General features: G+C 40.5%; 1 pseudogene; it reads left to right on the top strand.

The window, feature by feature from the left end:
- Positions 1-15210, top strand: part of LOC100583979 — a 41467-nt pseudogene extending 26257 nt beyond the window's left edge.
- The last annotated feature ends 2731 nt before the right edge of the window (positions 15211-17941 follow it).

A 17941-nucleotide genomic window follows, 5' to 3' on the forward strand; every position in this document is an offset into this window, starting at 1 on the left:
ATCGCAACATAAGTGATAGACATATGCTGAAAATAAAATAAAAATTATGTTATAACTATGTTTAAACTTTGTACAATTATTTTTTCACTCCCAAATATACTTACAGTGGCTTTTTCTTTTTTTTGGGACAGGGTCTCACTCTGCCCATGCTGGATTGCAGTGGCACAATCACAGCTCACCGCAGCCTCAATCCCCCCAAGGCTCAAGTGATCCTCCCACTTCAGCCTACCGACTAGCCAGGACTACAGGCACATGCCACTATGCCCAGCTAATTTCGTTTATTTTTTGTAGCGACAGGTCTTACTACATTGCCCAAGCTGGTCTTGAACTCCTGGACTCAGGCAACCCTCCAGCCTCATCCTCCCAAAGTGCTGGGATTACAGGCATGAGCCACTGCACCTGGCCACATATTGTGACTTTTATTGACAATTTCATTTACTATTCCTCAGCTAAGCAGCTTCACCAAATGTAAATTAATTAAAAAGTCTAAGAACTACACTGACCTAATTTGACATTAATGTTAATAGAATACAAATCATGAGAAAATCCTAATTTTAACATAAGCAGTATTTTTAAATTTTTAAGTGTTTAGTTATTAGATGGCATTTTGGCATCTGTTTATACTCTCTCACAGACCATCAAGTAGTTAGCAATGGACTTGAGACTGGTCAACAGTTGCTAAATCAGAACCCATCAACTTAACCAAGTGTGGACTCATTAACTTAACCGGAGGATACTGTAGTCCTGATAACCACCCTTAATACTTCACTGGGATCATTTGGCAAGCAATAATGCAAGCAAATTAACCTGAAGAGATTCAGCTAGGGTGAAAGAAATCAGAAAGTACGCATGAAAGGAAGATGGTCTCTAAATCACTGGTTCACATCAGAATCACCTTCACGAAACATTGAATAGAGTAGACAGGGCTAATAAAATTTTTCACCCAGAAAAGGTTTGGCCAAATAGTTTCCAGACTATTTGCAAAACTGGAGTGGTAATGAGTTGCTTGTTTACTTTTGTTATTATTTTTTTCTTAAAAAATAGTGATTCTAATGTGTGGCAGCAATTGCAATAAAGTACTCTAGATATGACTTAGTGGCATCATCTTCTCATTGAAAAAATACTCCAACCTCATCTTATCTGCAATGGAAATAGAGTGTTTCTTTAGTGCATATAATGAAAAAAATTACAACTGTCAGAAATGATAGCCTAGACTACTCGTAGAAAGCTTCCCTTAAAGCTGTAAATCACCAGTGTTAGCACGATTGAGTAAATTTCCTTTTTGTTCCTTTTTTATTCTTCTCCCTGTCTATATTTCCCCTTCTCTTTATTTCTTTAATTGTCCACTTTGTAAGTGTTTCCCCATGTTGACATTTTGAGTAACGCTTCTCATTAAAAATTTAAAAATATTTTCACATTTTTGAACATATGAAGCATCAAAAATATGTGATATAATTCTTTAGATTTGTGACAGATTTGGGAAGAAGATATTTTTAGTTTTGACATTTGAGAAAATTTTTACCTGTATTAAAACATATGTTATAGTCTTCAGTAGGATTCCTATTTGAACACAAAAAAAATCAGCAAGAAAACACAAATAGCAGCAACAGTGAAGAGCACTGGCTTAGGTCAAACAGACTTCAATTTAATCTGAGCTTCCCCTTTGCCAGCTGTGGGACATAAATCAACTGGCTTAACCTTCACTCGTCTAAATGTCCTCATCTGCCAAATGGGTGTAATAGTAGCTCCTATCTCCTAGAGATGTGAGAATAAAATAATCTGTGTGAAATCCTTGGAATTGTGTGAGGCACACAGACAAGCTTGTGGACGTTATTATTGATCCCACTGTTATTATTCATTATTTTTAACTGACTCTGATTTACTTTTATAAAATAAAATAATAAATGCGTGATATGGTTTAGCTGTGTCCCCACCCAAATATCATGTTGAATTATAGCTCCCATAAATCCCATGTGCTGTGGAAGGGACCCGCTTGGAGATAATTGAATCATGAGGGCAGTTTCCCCCATACTCTTTGTGGTAGTGAGTAAGTCTCACAAGATCTGATGATTTTATAAGGGGTTTCCCCTTTTGCTTGGCTCTCATTCTCTCTTGCCTACCATCATGTAAGATGTGCCTTTGTTCTTCCCTCACCTTCTGCCATGACTGTGAGACCTCCCCAGCCAGGTGGAACTGTGAGTCCATTCAACTTCTTTTTCTTTATAAATTACCCAGTCTTGGATATGTCTTTATGAGCAGTGTGAAAACAGACTAATACAATGCCCACAATAGAAAAATGTAGATTGTAGAAAAGCACAAAATAGTCTTCTTCTGACTGCTACCACCCACCTCTCTGTTAATGGCTTCTTATGTATCGTCTCTCAAATTATTTTAGGAACCAGCTTATATATGATCCTTTCTGAAGCTTCATGCAGAGCAATCAAACCTTGCCCTCTGTTTGCACTTTTGTCACTTAACATTTTATCTTGAATGGCTTTCTCTATCCACACATCTACATCACTCCCATTCTTTATAATAACTGTACCATATTCCATTGTATACATGTACCACAATTTATATAAACATTCTTTTGCAGTTTTTTTTTTTTTGCAATATGTCTGTTAGGAAATGTCCTAGTATAGTAGAATTTCTGAATTAAACTATGTGTATTTTCTACTTTGGTTTATTTTGCTGAATTACCCTCCCAAAAAGTTTGTATTAATTTACCTCAGTGGTATTTAATGCATTTGGGTATGGCTCTGAAAATATATATGTAAATAATCTGTTTGAAATAGATTTTTAAATTAAATTCACTAGGGATATGATTTGCTTTAGCAGGGTTCATGACCCTTTGTGATAAGTTTTGAAAGATGTAGATTCTTATTTTTCTGATGATGTGCATTCAAGAAAGTGCTCAGGTGTACACATTTTTAGAGGAAGCATGTCTTTGGGAGAGTGAAGAATGGCCAGCCAATAATGTTCACAACCCAATCCTTTGATTTCAGCCCAGTGAAACTCACACCACCAGACTTCTGCCCTCCAGAGCTAAGATTATAAATGTGTGTTGTTTTAAGTCACTAAGGTTATGGTAATATGCTACAGCAGCAGTAGGAGACAAAGCATTCATGTATCCCAGATGAAGATTCAGCTATGTGGGCACATGCCCTCTGTAAGAATGTATGAGAGCACAGCTTTAGAAACCCAAAAGCTGGCCAGGTGCAGTGGCTCATGCCTGTAATCCCAGTACTTTGGGAAGCTGAACCAGGAGGATCACTTGAGGCCAGGAGTTTGAGACCAGCCAGGCCAATATGGCAAAACCCCATCTCTACCAAAAATACAAAAATTAGCTGGGCACGGAGGTGCATGACTGTAATCCCAGTTACTCAGGCAGCTGTGGCAGGAGAATCACTTGAACCTAGGAGGTGCAGTGAAACAAGTTGGTGCCACTGCACTCCAGCCTGGGTGACTGAGGTAGACTCTATCTCAAAAAAACAAACAACAACAAAATCCAGAAAACCAAAAACCTTTAGTACACAAAGTAGAAAAACATTGAACCAGTCACATTTGGAGCAATACAACGGACCTGGAGGTCAGGATACTAAGCAAAATAAGCCAGACATAGAAAGACAAATACTGTATGATTTCAATTATATGCAGAATCTAAAATAGACAAACTCACAGAAGCAGAGACTGGGTGGTTCCCAGGGGCTGAAGGCAAGAAGGGGTAAATGGGGAGGTGTTGGTCAAAGTATACAAAGTTTCAGCTATGCAAGATAGATAAGTTCTGGAGCTCTTCTGTACAAGATAGGGTCTATGATTGACAATATTACATGGTATACTTAAAAATGTTCTAGGAGGAGAGATCTCACATTAAATTCTCTTACCACAAAAGGAACAACAAACTAATAAAAAGTAAAACGAACAGGAGGAAATTTTGTAGGCAGTAAATAAGTTTGTTGCATTGATTATTGGTAATGGTTTCAGGGGCATATCCTTATCTCCAAACACATCAAGTTATATACATTAAAAATCTACAACTTTTTGCCTGTAATCCCAGTTACTGAGGAAGCTGAGGCAGTAGGATCACTTGAGCCCAAGAGTTCAAGGCTGCAGTAAGCTATGATAGCGCCACTGCGCTCCAGCCTGGCAACAAAGAAAGACTGTCTCCAAAAGAAAAAAAAAATTTACAACTTTTTGTTATGTCAATCACACATCAATAAAGTGGTTCAGAAAGTGTTGAGCAGGCCACTCCACCTCTCCATCCTCCACTGCCCTAGACTCCAAGTGTCTCCATGGAGCACCCAGTGTTCCAAGAAGCAGATTGAAAACTATTCCTTCAGTAAATGAAACAAGCTTTCCTTTAAAATTTGGGCATATATTCATAAATCTGATCTTAAAAACAAACATTTATTTCACTTGGTAAGTTTGTTTTTGTTTTTGTTTTTTGAGACAGTCTCGTTCTGTCACCAAGGCTGGAGTGCAGCAGCAAAATCATAACTCACTGCAGCCTGGATCTCCTGGGCTCAGGTGACCCTCCCACTTTAGCCTCCTGAGTAGCTGCAACTGTGGGTGCATGCCACCACACTCGTCTAATTTTTTATATATGTGTATTTTTTAGTAGAGATGAGGTCTTGCTATGTTGTCCAGGCTGGTTTCAAACTCCCAGGCTCAAGCAATTCTCTTGCCTCAGCCTCCCAAAGTACTGGGATTACAGGCATGAGCCACCATGCCCAGCCTTGGTAAGTATCTTTTTTTTTTTTTTTTTTAACTTGGTAAGTACTATTTTTTTTTTTTTTTTTTCTATTTTCAGGGATGCTATACTATGCAAGGCTCTGGGACACAGCAGTATACAAGACACACTTACTCTCCCTCCCACAACCCCCGCACCTCCCCCCACCCCGCCCCCCGGCACAGGTTAAAGTGCAGTAAGGAATGTAGCCAATTCCAATGTAACATGACAAATGTTTTGATTGATAGGGAAAGAGTAGGGAGCTGTGTGGATGAACAGAAGGGGTACTGTCCATGGTCTCATATGAGGAGCAGGTTAACAGAGATCTTCCTGAAGATGTCCAAGCTGAGAACAAGCAGAGTGACCCAGCCTAGAATGACCCAGTGCAGGCATAGAGGAAGGGAGTGGGTAAAAGAAAGAGGGTGGAATGCAGATAATTATTCCTACTGAAAGAACAACATTTCCAGAGACTTAAAAGTGAGAGTCAGGTAAATTTGGAAAACCAGAAGTAGTTTGGCATGGCTGAAGCACAGAATGCCATGGAAAGATGGAAGAAAGTGAGGCTGAAGCTTCTGAGGAGCCTTGCTGTTTCTATAAAGGTACTTTCGGTTTATCATCTTGCCCAGGCAGCCCTGTAGGTCTGGGGTGGAGCCTCCTTTGCATTTTGAAGAATTACTCTGGCCAGAATGAGGAGGACAGATGACAAGGAGCAGTACCGGAGGCGGGACAAGCAGTGAGGGGGCTACTGCAGGAATCAAAGCTCATCTCGGTGGATCTAGACCCAAGAGAATGACCGGAAGAGATGTTTAGGTCACATGCTTGGCAGGACCTGGTGATGAGTGGATATATAGAGAATGTGGCAGGAAGAGAGAAATTCAAAAAAGACACCCAGATTCTTGTCAGGTAACCTAGGAAGCTTCTATCCTAGAAGCTGAGTTTGAGAACTTGGAGGAGGATATTCTCTCAGAGAGGTCTAGTAAATCGATGCATAAATAGATCTGAAGGCCCAGAAATTAATTTGGGATGGAGCTAGAGACTTACGAATTACAATTCATTCCTGTTATACTTGTTACAAGCATAACAAGCATAATGTAACAAGTTATGCCTGGTAAGTGTTGAGCAAAGCATGGTGGCTCATGCCTACAATCTCAGTACTTTGGGAGGCCAAGGAAGGAAGATCACTTAAGCCCAGGGGTTTGAGACCATCATGGGCAACATAGTGAGACCCCATATCTATCAAAAAAAATTAGCCGCTGTGGTGGTGCACACCTGCGGTCCCAGCTACTGGGAAAGCTGAGGCAGGAGGCTCACTTGAGCCCAGGAAGTTGAGGTTGCAATGAGCCATGATCATGCCACTGTACTCCAGCTGGGGTGACAGAGCAACACCCTGTCTCAAAACAACAACAACAAAAGCAAAGACAGTGAATTAAATTACCTAGGGAGAGGGTGTAGAATGGGAAGAGAGTTTAGGACAGAATTCTGGGGAAACCAAAGAATAAAGGACTAAAGGAAGAGAAGCCACCGTGAGGCTGAAGAGAAGCAGCTGCCAGGGAGGAGGAGGAAAGGCAGTCAAGTATGAGGAAGTGGTTAGCAGAGCCAGATGCGGTGCTGTGGAGGGTTAAATATGATGATCACAGAAGATGTCTCTTGAATGTAGTACTGAAGGAGGTCTTGATCTTCACTCAAATAGTTCCAATAGTGTGATGGGGGCAGAAGGGTGACCACAAGATTTGAAAGTGACTGGGAACTGAGATCTGGTGATCAGGGAATGCAATTCAGAGCACAGGTGGAAGCACTAACCTCAAATGAGGGAAGGGAGACACTCAACTGTAAGAGAAGGAAAAGATGGGTGCATTTATATTTTCATTAAGAGGAGATTTTGGCAAGACTTCAAATATTAGGGAATGACCCTCTGATACCCAAATTATAAGAAAGTGCAATTTGCATTCTTTTTTATTTTTATTTTGTTGAGATGGGGTCTCACTCTCTCGTCCAGACTGGAGTACAGTGGTCCGATCTCAGCTCACTGCAACCTCCACCTCCCAGGCTCAAGCAATCCTTTCACCTCAGCCTCCTGATTAGCTGGAATGACAGGTGCATGCCACCACGCCTGGCTAATTTTTTGTATTTTTGGTAAAGATGGGTTTTTGCCATGTTGCCCAGGCTGGAGCAATTCGAATTTTTGAGTTGTCTTATATGACAGAGACAGGACCGACAAAGATTAATTTTGGCTTTACCTAAGGAGGAATTTGTTAATAATTATAGCTGCTAAAAATGGAATGCTTGTGTTAGTAAATTGCGAGTTCCCTGTCACTGGTATGACTGAAACAGAGGCAGTAGCTTCTTTAAGAAAGAGTAAAGAGTAAAATGGGGATGGCAGGTTGGGGGTTGGAAAACAGAGGATTAACCACATGCTTTCTAATGTCCCTTTCTGTCCTTGACATTCAACCCTGCAAACTACAGCAAGCATGTTATGTATTGAGTCTCATCCCTCCTGATTCCTTTTGGCTGGTGGTTAACATTTCATCCTGCAGATCCAGCCTTCAGATCCAGAAGCAGTCCCAAATATTTCAGATGTAAAAACTGCATAGTCTCCAGGATGGGGACTGGAATTAGGCCTCTGACCTATGCTTAGTTTCCAGAGTGTCCAAGTTGAGCCTTGGGACTCCCTGGATGCCCACAACACTGCAGCTTTCCTCCAAATCACCACAAGTGCCCATTCCAAGTGGCGTTGTCTCACTTATTGTTGAGCACCTGCTGTGTTCCAGATGCTGTGCTAAATGCTAAATATATGATGATGAAAGCACATTCCATGAGGACACGATTTTTGTCTAAAAACAGTTCACTGATGTATCCCCAGCACCTAAAATGGTGCCTGGTACAATGCAAGTCTTGATAAGTATTTTTTCAATGAATGCCACAGACTGTCTTCTCGAATCCAGTGTACAAGACAAGCATATATACTGACAACTGCAGTATCATATGGCAAGTACTGTTATGGAAGCTCATAGGAAGCACAGAAGGGGAATACTTCCTTAGCCTGGGGATTTTTTTTTTTTTTTTTTTTTTGGTATTTTGGTTCCCAACTAGCATTGGAGCACAAGCCTGAATCAAAATCTGCCTGCTGACTTGCCAGCCTTTGCCACACTTGTCTACCTGTAAAGCAGAACCATGTCACTCTACCCTAAACCAGTAGCTTCAGTCAAGGCACCCCTCCGCCATTGAGACACTGCCACCATCATGACCACGAGTGGATATTGCTCCTGACCAGAGGTAGGCACTCATACCTACCAGGTCAGATCACACCTACCGGGTCAGAGTCCTTAGAGAGATGAATGCCAGTCTCACTTGCAACATATTAGACATTGTATCTTGGACAGCTGGCCGAGCTCTTAGAGGGCAAGGCACATTGCCAGGAAAATGCCTCTAGCAGCAGCCACATTCCTGCCCCTGTGCTGCCTACCTTAGAGTCCCAGTATGATTCACAGGATGTTCAAACACGTTCTCTAGGAATTAACAATCCAGCCTCTAGCCCAGCTCATTTGCTTTCCAGCATGTGTTACTAGGAACTCTGAAGTGTCATCATAAAGGCAGAGGGACATGGTGGAAGGAGCATGAGCTTGAGACCCAGACAGCTTCTTTGCCTCCTTTGTATGACTTTGGGCAAGTCACCTTAATTCTCTGGTTCCCCATCTCTCCCTTCTTTTTATTTTTTTTCCCTATTTTGACATATCAAGCGTACAGAAAAGTTGCAAGAATAGTAAAAAGAATTCCCAGAAACCCTTCATCCAGATTCCCAAAATGGCAACTGTTTCTGCAATTGCTTCATCCTTTCCTCAGTCGCTATCTGTGGGTGCTTGTGTGCACATATACCATGCATCTCAATTTTTTTCTGAACCACTTAAGAATAAGTTGCAGACACCCTCTTTCCCCTACATACTTCAATATGTATTTCTAAAAACAGGGAATTCCTCAAGTAACCAGAGTACAGTTTTCAAAATAGAAAATTAACATTGAAACAAATACTATTATTTAATCTACAGACCTGTTAAGGTTTTGTCAATGTTTCAAAAGTGTCCCTTATAGCAAAAGAAAATCCCAGATCATGCCTTTCATTCAGTTGTCATGTTCTTTTTTTTTTTTTTTCCACTCTTCTGCTGAAAGAGAAAGTTGTCATGTTTTTAAAGATTGCTTTAATCTGGAACATTTTCTGAGTCTTTCTTTGAATTTCATGATATTGGCATTTTTATAAAGTATAGCACAGTGATTTTGTAGAATGCCTCTAAGTTTGGGTTTGTCTGATGTACCCTCAAGAACAGATTCAGAGGCTGGGCGCGGTGGCTCACGCCTGTAATCCCAGCACTTTGGGAGGCCACGGCAGGCGGATCATGAGGTCAGGAGTTCGAGACCATCCTGGCCAACATAGTGAAACCCCATCTCTACTAAAAATACAAAAAATTAGCCAGGCGTGGTGGCAGGCTCCTGTAATCCTAGCTACTCAGGAGGCTGAGGCAGGAGAATCACTTGAACCTGGGAGGCAGAAGTTGCAGCAAGTTGAGATTGCATCACTGCACACCAGCCCAGGAGACAGTGGGAGACTTCGTCCCCCCAAAAAAGAGTAGATTCAGATTATGCACTTTTGGCAGAATGACACAGAGGTGATGCTGAGCTCTTCTCAGTGCATTGCGTAAGAGGTATGTATTTGTTCGTTTTCACACAGCTATAAAGAAATACCTGAGACTGGGTAATTATAAAGGAAAGAGGTTTAATTGACTGTGGTTCCACATGGCTGGGGAGACCTCAGGAAACTTACAATCATGACAGAAGGTGAAGGAGAAGCAAACACCTTCTTCACAAGGCAGCAGGAGATGGAAGAGCGAAGGAGGAACTTCCAAACACTTATAAAACCATCTGGTCTCCTAAGAACTCACTCAATGTCATGAGAACAGCATGGAGGTAGCCGCCCCCATGACCTAATCACCTCCCACCTGGTCACTCCCTTGACACATGGGGATTATGGGGATTACAATTCGAGATGAGGTTTGGGTTGGGACAAGAGCCAAACCATATCAAGGTATACGCTGCTGGTTAGTCCCATTGCTAGTAATGTTAACTTTGACCATTTTCTAATGTGGCATTCTGCAGTTTTCTCAACTGCTATATTTTACCCTTTGTATTTAAAGAAAGATCTTGTGGGGATGCCCATTACTCCTTAAACAAGATGAATCAGTTATTATACTGGCTGGCAAATGTTGATTTTTATAATTCCAACACTCTTTCTAGATGTATGAGTTGGCAGTCCCTTGTAAGAAAGAGTTTACCTTGTCCCCCAATTGGCTTGTTTTACTTGAGACTCATGAAGTTTAATTTACTGATAGAGTAAAATCCTTTAATTTACTATCTTTATTTTGATACTCAAATTGTCCCTGGTTTTGCCAATGGGAGCCCCTTCAAGCTGGCTCTTTTATCTTTTTGGTATGTCCTCATCATCCTTTGGTATGATGAAATGTCCCAGGTTTTTCTTACTCTTTCTGTAAACTACCCCTGCTTAGCCATTTTTTTTTTCCAGAGAAACCTGGCTGTTTTTAGTGAAGAATGGTATTTAGAAAACAAGATCTAGGGCTAAGAGGTGAACTCCATTGTTAGTGGGATTTCATTTTTTCTAGGTACTCTCAGAGGACAGACCTGAGTGGGAAGGAAAAGGGGGAGTCTTGGAGTTGGGGGAGAGAGAGACAGAATATATACATACATACATATATACATACATATATATGTATGTACATACATGTGTAGGTCTGTATATGTGCGTGTGTGTCTTTGTGCACAGTATATATAGAGACAATATATACACACATACATATATACACATACATACATACATACATACATGTATTCTGTACATACATGTGTATGTGTGTATATATATTCTGTTTATATACATACATATATGTATATATTTTGTACATATGTGTATGAATATATATATTCTATCTACTGTATATATATACATACAGATATGCTTGTATGTGCATATTCTATCTACTTTGGATATAGGTATATACAGATATGCATATATGTATGTATATATTCTGTCTCTATTGTTTGTATATATTCTGTCTCTATATATACTGTGCAGTTATATGCACAGAGGCACACACACACATATACAGACCTACACATATATATATCCATTTGTACCAATTTGTCTATGTCCCTATGAGTCACACTGATATCTACAATTCTAGTCCCCTCTTCAGATTTATCACTATCTTCTCCAACAGTGAGAACTCTGGATCCCAATATCAACAATGTTTGTATTTATTTATTTGTTCAATTCTAGAATATATAAGCAGTTCCAGAATTACTAACCTATATTTCTGGAAAAAAAAGAGGTCTACTAATTAGAGTTCAATATTTGTTTTTTTTTTTGTTTTTTTTTTTGAGACGGAGTCTCGCTCTGTCGCCCAGGTTGGAGTGTAGTGGTGCAATCTCGGCTCACTGCAAGCTCTGCCTCCCGGGTTCACGCCATTCTCCTGCCTCAGCCTCTCCGAGTAGCTGGGACTACAGGCGCCCGCCACCACGCCCGGCTAATTTTTTTGTATTTTTAATAGAGACGGGGTTTCACCGTGGTCTCGATCTCCTAATCTCATGATCCGCCCGCCTCGGCCTCGCAAAGTGCTGGGATTACAAGCGTGAGCCACCGCGCCCGGCCCTCAATATTTGTTTAGAGGTCTTTTTGCCTTTAGCCTGAAGGCAAGTAATCTAGATATTGTGTTCACCATTTGCGTGAGTTAATTTTTTCTCCCTTCTTGAGTGTGATTATTTTATTCGTTTGATTTATGTAGGTCAATTCATTTGTTTCCAATTGTATTCAGTTTTAGGCTATCCTCCCCTTCTTTGTGGGTTTTTACATTTTATTTATTTATTTATTTGAATGTGGGAAACAGTAATATTACGGGTTAAATTGTGTCCCACCTCCCATCCCCTAATTCATTATTGAATTCCTAAGCCGCTGTACTTCAGGACTCACCCTTATTTGGAAATAGGGTCGCTGCAGGAGTAATCAAATAAGTTAAGATGAAGTCATACTGGAGAAGGTGGGTCAATATGACTGGTGGGACACTAATATGACGGTGTTCTTATAAAAAGGGAGAATTTGGACCCAGAGACATCCGTACAGGGAGAACATCATGTGAACTGGTGTTATGCTGCTATGGGCCAGGGAAATACCAGAAGCTAAGACAGAGGCCTGGAACACATTCTTCCTAGTGCCTTCGGAGGAAGCATGGCCCTGCTGGTGCCTGGACGCAGACTTCTAGGCTCCAGAACTGTGAGGCCACAAATTTCTGCTGTTTACGCCATTTAGTCTGTGGTACTTTGTTATGACATCCCTAAAAACTTAATACAATTAATACAGTTCCAGAAGTCAGGTCTATGAAAAGAAGGTGTATTCAGAGAAATGACCCTTTCCGATTTTTTTCTTTACTTTCTACCCAACTCTCACCATGCCCAGTAGCAACCAATATCTTTATCTAAGTCTCGGATTTTTTCTTCTTGTGTTTCTTTTCACTCAAGCTTATAGTTAAATGTATATGTTTTTATTTTTTTCTGGAAATCACTATATATTACTTCCCACAGATCTTATTCATTCTTTTGTATAGCTCCATAGTAGTCCATTTTGTAGATATGGCATTTTGTGTGTACATTGTGGGGAAATCCATTTTGTGTGTAGACGTGTCCATTTTGAAGAATAGTTCCTTCAACTATTCTCCTATGTGTGGGCATTTAGGCATTTTCAATGCAAACAATGCTGCAACAAATAACCTTGTGCATTTATATTTTTGTATTGGCGAGGGTATATCTTTAGAGTAGATTTCTAGAAGTGGAATTCTTTGATCAAAAGGTAAATACATGTGTAGTTTTTTAGGTATTGTGAAATTCTCCTCAAGAAGGCTGCATTCCCTTTAGCAACATGTGAGAGTTCCTGTTTTTCCATAGCCTAACAAATAGAGTGTGTTATGTATTTTTAAATGTTTCCTAATCTAATAATAAATGATATATCAGTGTAGTTTTAATTTGCATTTTTCTTATCATGAGTGAAGTTAAACCTTTTTTCATCCATTTTTATACTCTTTTGCGAATTGTTTCTACATTTCCTTACATTTTTCATTTGGATTTTTAAAATCTTTTCACTCTCAATTTTGAAGAATGTTCTATACATTCCAGAAGTTCACCCTTTTTCTGTGTGGTAGAAGTGTTTTCATCCAGTAAGTCAGTGGTTTTTTTGAATTTGTTTATGATGCTTTTTGCTGTCTAGATTTTCTTTTTCATTTTTACATAGTTAAAATCATCTTTTTTTAAAAAAATTGCATCCAGATTTGGAGAATCCGTTAGGCCTTTTCCAGCTTAAAGAGTAATTTATCCAGATTTTCTTATCGTACTTGATGGTTTCATTTTTTTTTTTTTTTTTTTTTTTACCATTAGTTTCTTTATCTGTTTGGGGTTTATTATTTTCTGTCATGTGAGTTATGCATCTGATGTTATCTTTTTTTCAAATGGCTACCAGTTGTCCCAGAACCATTTATTAAAATTCATTCTTTGCCTTTTCAATGTAAGATGCTCCCTTTATCATATACTAAAGTTTCAAATATGCTTGGATTTCTTTCTGGACTTTTGTTCTATTCAACCTATCTGTCAACATCTAGTAGTAATATGCTTTTTTAATTATAGAGGCTTCATAATATGTTTTCTTTCTTGTTTCTTTTTAGAGTAGAATGAGGCAAGTATGTTTTAATATCTAGTAGAGCTAATATTCTCTCAAAGCTTTTTTAAAAGTGTTTTTCTGGATATTCTTGCATGTTTATTTTTCCATATGAAGTTTGTGAAATTTTTTAGTGATATTGCATTAAATTTATAAATTTGCTTAAAGGAATGACTTATCCTCATTTTTATGATGTTGAGTCTTCCAATCCAAAAATAAGGATGTTTTTCTGTTTGTTCAATTCTATTTTTATATCTTTCAAGAGTGTTTAAAGTTTTGCACTATAGATTTTGTACATTAATTGTTACATTTATTTCTAAGTACTTTATCTTCTTTGTTGCTAATGTTAATGGGGCTTTCTCTGCCCTTGCGTTCTTCAACTGATTATCCATTACGTAAATGATTGCAGCCTGCTCACACCTCTGAGGCTGGCCCTGTGGACCAGTTGGCCTTATTTCTTCAGTGGAAACCTAGTCACTATGATGTGATAGTTGGCATGTTGTCACCTTGCTATAACCATAAACTTCAAAATGTGATAAGCAGCTGGCTGAATCATTGGATACAACATCCTGCATTAAGTCAACGTGTGCTTGTCAAGTTCATAATAGGTGCCCATGGCTGCTAAGTGCCTGTGGAAGATCAGGAGGATCCCTCCTACTCAACATCACAAATCCAGCTTTGAATCAGGAAATTGAGGCATTCAGTCTTTCTGAAGACACTTCATCAGGGCTTGCTGAGGACCGAGTTGTCAGTGTGAATTTCCAAGTTCTCTACACGATCCTTATTACCAGTCTTGGGGTGTTCTACAATGCCTAGGATGCGGGTTTCCAGAGGAATGTCGCTCTCAAGCTTTCTCAGGCAGAACAGGAAGAGGCCCCCTTCATTGTTCACTAGAGTCCTCCAAGCCATGGTGTGCAGGTGAACAAGTTGTGTACAAGCACATGAAACAATTCATCTTACCAGAGAGCTTTGAAGGTACAATTGTATGGGAGAGAGAAGACCTCCACAGCTTTGTGTTAAGAAATCTTCACAAAGTGACACTGAATATGGAGGGGGGATTCTTGGAGTCATTACAGCTGGGGAGGGTGCATTGCCTCATGAATTATTGGAAGGTATGGAGGGAGATGGAGTGGTTTTAGATGCCTTATTGAAGGAGGAAAACAGCATCTATGATGATATTGTTTTTGTGGAAGTTGTCAACACTCATTGAAATGTACCTGCAAAATTATTGAACTTTATAGATGGACTGTGGAAACAACCAACTTTGATTTGTTGCTAAGGACAGATGATGACTGTTACGTAGGCTTGAAAGCTGTATTTAATAGAATTCTCAAAAGAATCTGAATAGGTCTAATTTTGGTGGGGATATTTCAGACTGAATTGGGCAGTCGACAGAACCAGGAAGTGGCAGGAGTTGGAGCACCCTGGTCATGCTTACCCTGCCTTTGCTTGTGGGTCAGGGTATGTGATCTCCAGGGACATCATCAACTGGCTGGCAGGCAACTCCAGGAGGTTATAGACCTGTCAGGCTGAAGATGTATGCATGGGCACTTGGATGGCAGCCACAGGACCTAACAGATATCAGCACAGCATGTGACTGTGTGAGAAGACTTGTCAGACAGGAATGTTGTCTTCCCCACAGTATTCTCCACAGGAGCTGACAGAACTGTGGAAACTGAAGGAATTCTGTGGTGATCCTTGTCAATCTGAAGCAAGATAACAGGATTTGAATTAGCAGTGTCTAAACTCGGGGTAGGTGATATGGTTTGGCTGTATCCCCATCCAAATCTCACCTTGAATTGTAACTTCCACATTTCCCACATGTTGTGGGAGGAACCTGGTAGGAGGTAATCAGATCATAGGGGCAGGTCTTTCCCATGCTGTTCTCGTAATAGTGAATAAGTCTCACAAGGTCTGATGGTTTTAAAAATGGGAGCTTCCCTACATAAGCTCTCTCTCTCTCTCTTTGTCTGCTATCATCCATGTAAGACATGGCTTGCTCCTCCTTGCCGTCCACCATGATTGTGAGGCTTGTCCAGCCACGTGGAACTGTAAGTCCATCAAACTTCTTTATTTTGTAAAATGCTTAGTTTTGGGTATGTTTTTTATCAGGAGTCAATTGGTACCAGTAGAATGGGGTGCTGTTGAAGATACCTGAGACTGTGGAAGCAACTTTGTAACTGGGTAACAGGCAGAGGTTGGAACAATTTGGAGCACTTAGAAGAAGATAGGAAAATGTAAGAAAGTTTGGAACTCCCTAGAGACTTGTTGAATGGCTTTACAAAAATGCTGATAATAATGTGGACAATGAAATCCAGGCTAAGGTTGTCTTGGATGGAGATGAGGAACTTGTTGGAAGGTGGAGCAAAGGTGACTCTTGTTATGTTTTAGAAAAGAAACTGGTGGCATTTTGTCCCTGCCCTACAGATTTGTGGAAACTTGACAGAGATGATTTAGGTTATGTGGTGGAAAAAATTTCTAAGCAGCAAAGCATTCAAGATGTGACTTGGGTGCCCTTAAAGGCATTCCATTTTATAAGGGAAGCAGAGCATAAAAGTTCAAAAATTTTGCAGCCTGACAAGGTGATAGAAAAGAAAATCCCATTTTCTGAGGAGAAATTCAAGCCAGCTGCAGAAATTTGTATAAGTAATGAGGAGCTGAATGTTAATCCACAAGACAATGGGGGAAATGTCTCCAGGGCATGTCAGAGGTCTTCATGGCAGCCCCTCCCATCACTGGCCAGGAGGCCTAGGAGGTAAAAATTGTTTTGTGGCCAAGCCCAGGGTCCCCGTGCTATGTGCAGTCTAGGGACTTGGTGCCCCGTGTCCCACCTGCTCCAGCCATGACTAAAAGGGACCAAGACATGGTTTGGGCTGTGGCTTCAGAGGGTGCTAGCCCCAAGCCTTGGCAGCTTCCATGTGGTGTGGAGCCTGCAGGTATACAGAAGTCAAGAATTGAGGTTTGGGCAGCTCTGCCTAGATTTCAGAGGATGTATGGAAATGCCTGGATGCCCAGGCAGAAGTTTGCTGCAGGGGTGGGGCCCTAATGGAGAACCTCTGCTAGGGCAGTGCAGAAGGGAAATGTGGAGTCAGAGCCCCAACATAGAGTCCCTACTGGGGCACTGTCTAGTGGAGCTGTGAGAAGAGGGCCACCATCCTCCAGATCCCAGAATGGTAGATCCACTGCTAGCTTGCATCATGCACCTGGAAAAGTTGCAGACACTCAATGCCAACCAATGAAAGCAGCCAGGAGAAGGGCTATACCCTGCAAAGCCACCAGGGTGGAACAGCCTAGGGCCATAGAAGCCCACCTGTTGCATCAGCATGACCTGGATGTGAGACACAGAGCCAAGTGAGATCATTTTGGAGCTTTAAGATTTGTCTGCCCCATTGGATTTCAGACTTGCATGGGGCCTGTAGCCCTTTGTTTTGGCCAATTTCTCCCATTTGGAATGGCTGTATTTACCCAATGCCTGTACCCCCATTGTATCTAGGAAGTAACTAACTTGTTTTTGATTTTACAGGCCCATAGGTGGAAAGGGTTTGCCTTGTCTCAGATAAGACATTGGACTGTGGACTTTTGAGTTAATGCTGAAATGAGTTAAGACTTTGGGGGACTCTTGGAAAGGCATGATTGGTTTTGCAATGTAAAAAGGACATGAGATTTTGGAGAGGCCAGGGGCAGAGTGATAGTGGATATGGTTGGGCTGTGTCCTCACCCAAATCTTATCTTGAATGGTAACTTCCTCAGTTCCCACATGTTGTAGGAGGAACCTGGTGGGAGGTAATTGAATCATGGGAGCGGGTCTTTCCCATGCTGTTCTCATGATAGTGAATAAGTCTCACAAGATCTGATGGTTTTAAAAACAGGAGTTTCCCTGCACAAGCTCTCTCTTTCTTTGCTTGCTGCCATCCATGTCAGATGTGGCGTGTTCCCACTTGCCTTCTGCCATGATTGTGAGGCTTCCCCAGCCATGTGGAACTGTAAGTCCATTAAACTTCTTTCTTTTGTAAATTGCCCAGTCTCAGATATGTCTTTATCAGCAGTGTGAAAACGGACTAATACAATAGGCAAATGATCATCCAAGTGTAAGTCTGAGGAAGCCCAAGCTTTAGCAATAGGTTTATGGTCTTTTGGGAGAGTTCTAGACTGGCACTTTCACCTGGAATCAATGTATTTCTTAATGTTTGAACAAATTTCCTTTTCAAAAATCAACTGATATTGTAGCATAAGAAAAGTTTTTATGTATCTATTGGAAGATGATTTGAAAAACACTAACTTGTTTTATAAACGAAAAGATATTTCTAAAAATAAAAAAATTGCTATTGGTTTCTGTATGTCAGTTTAAAAGCCTGCAACATTATAAAGTTTTTGATTGAGGTTGCCATTGATTCTCTAAGATTCTTCAGGTATATGGTACATCTGCAAATACAAAAATTTTATTTCTTCTT

Source organism: Nomascus leucogenys, chromosome 3, assembly GCF_006542625.1.
Source record: "Nomascus leucogenys isolate Asia chromosome 3, Asia_NLE_v1, whole genome shotgun sequence".
Taxonomy (NCBI): domain Eukaryota; kingdom Metazoa; phylum Chordata; class Mammalia; order Primates; family Hylobatidae; genus Nomascus; species Nomascus leucogenys.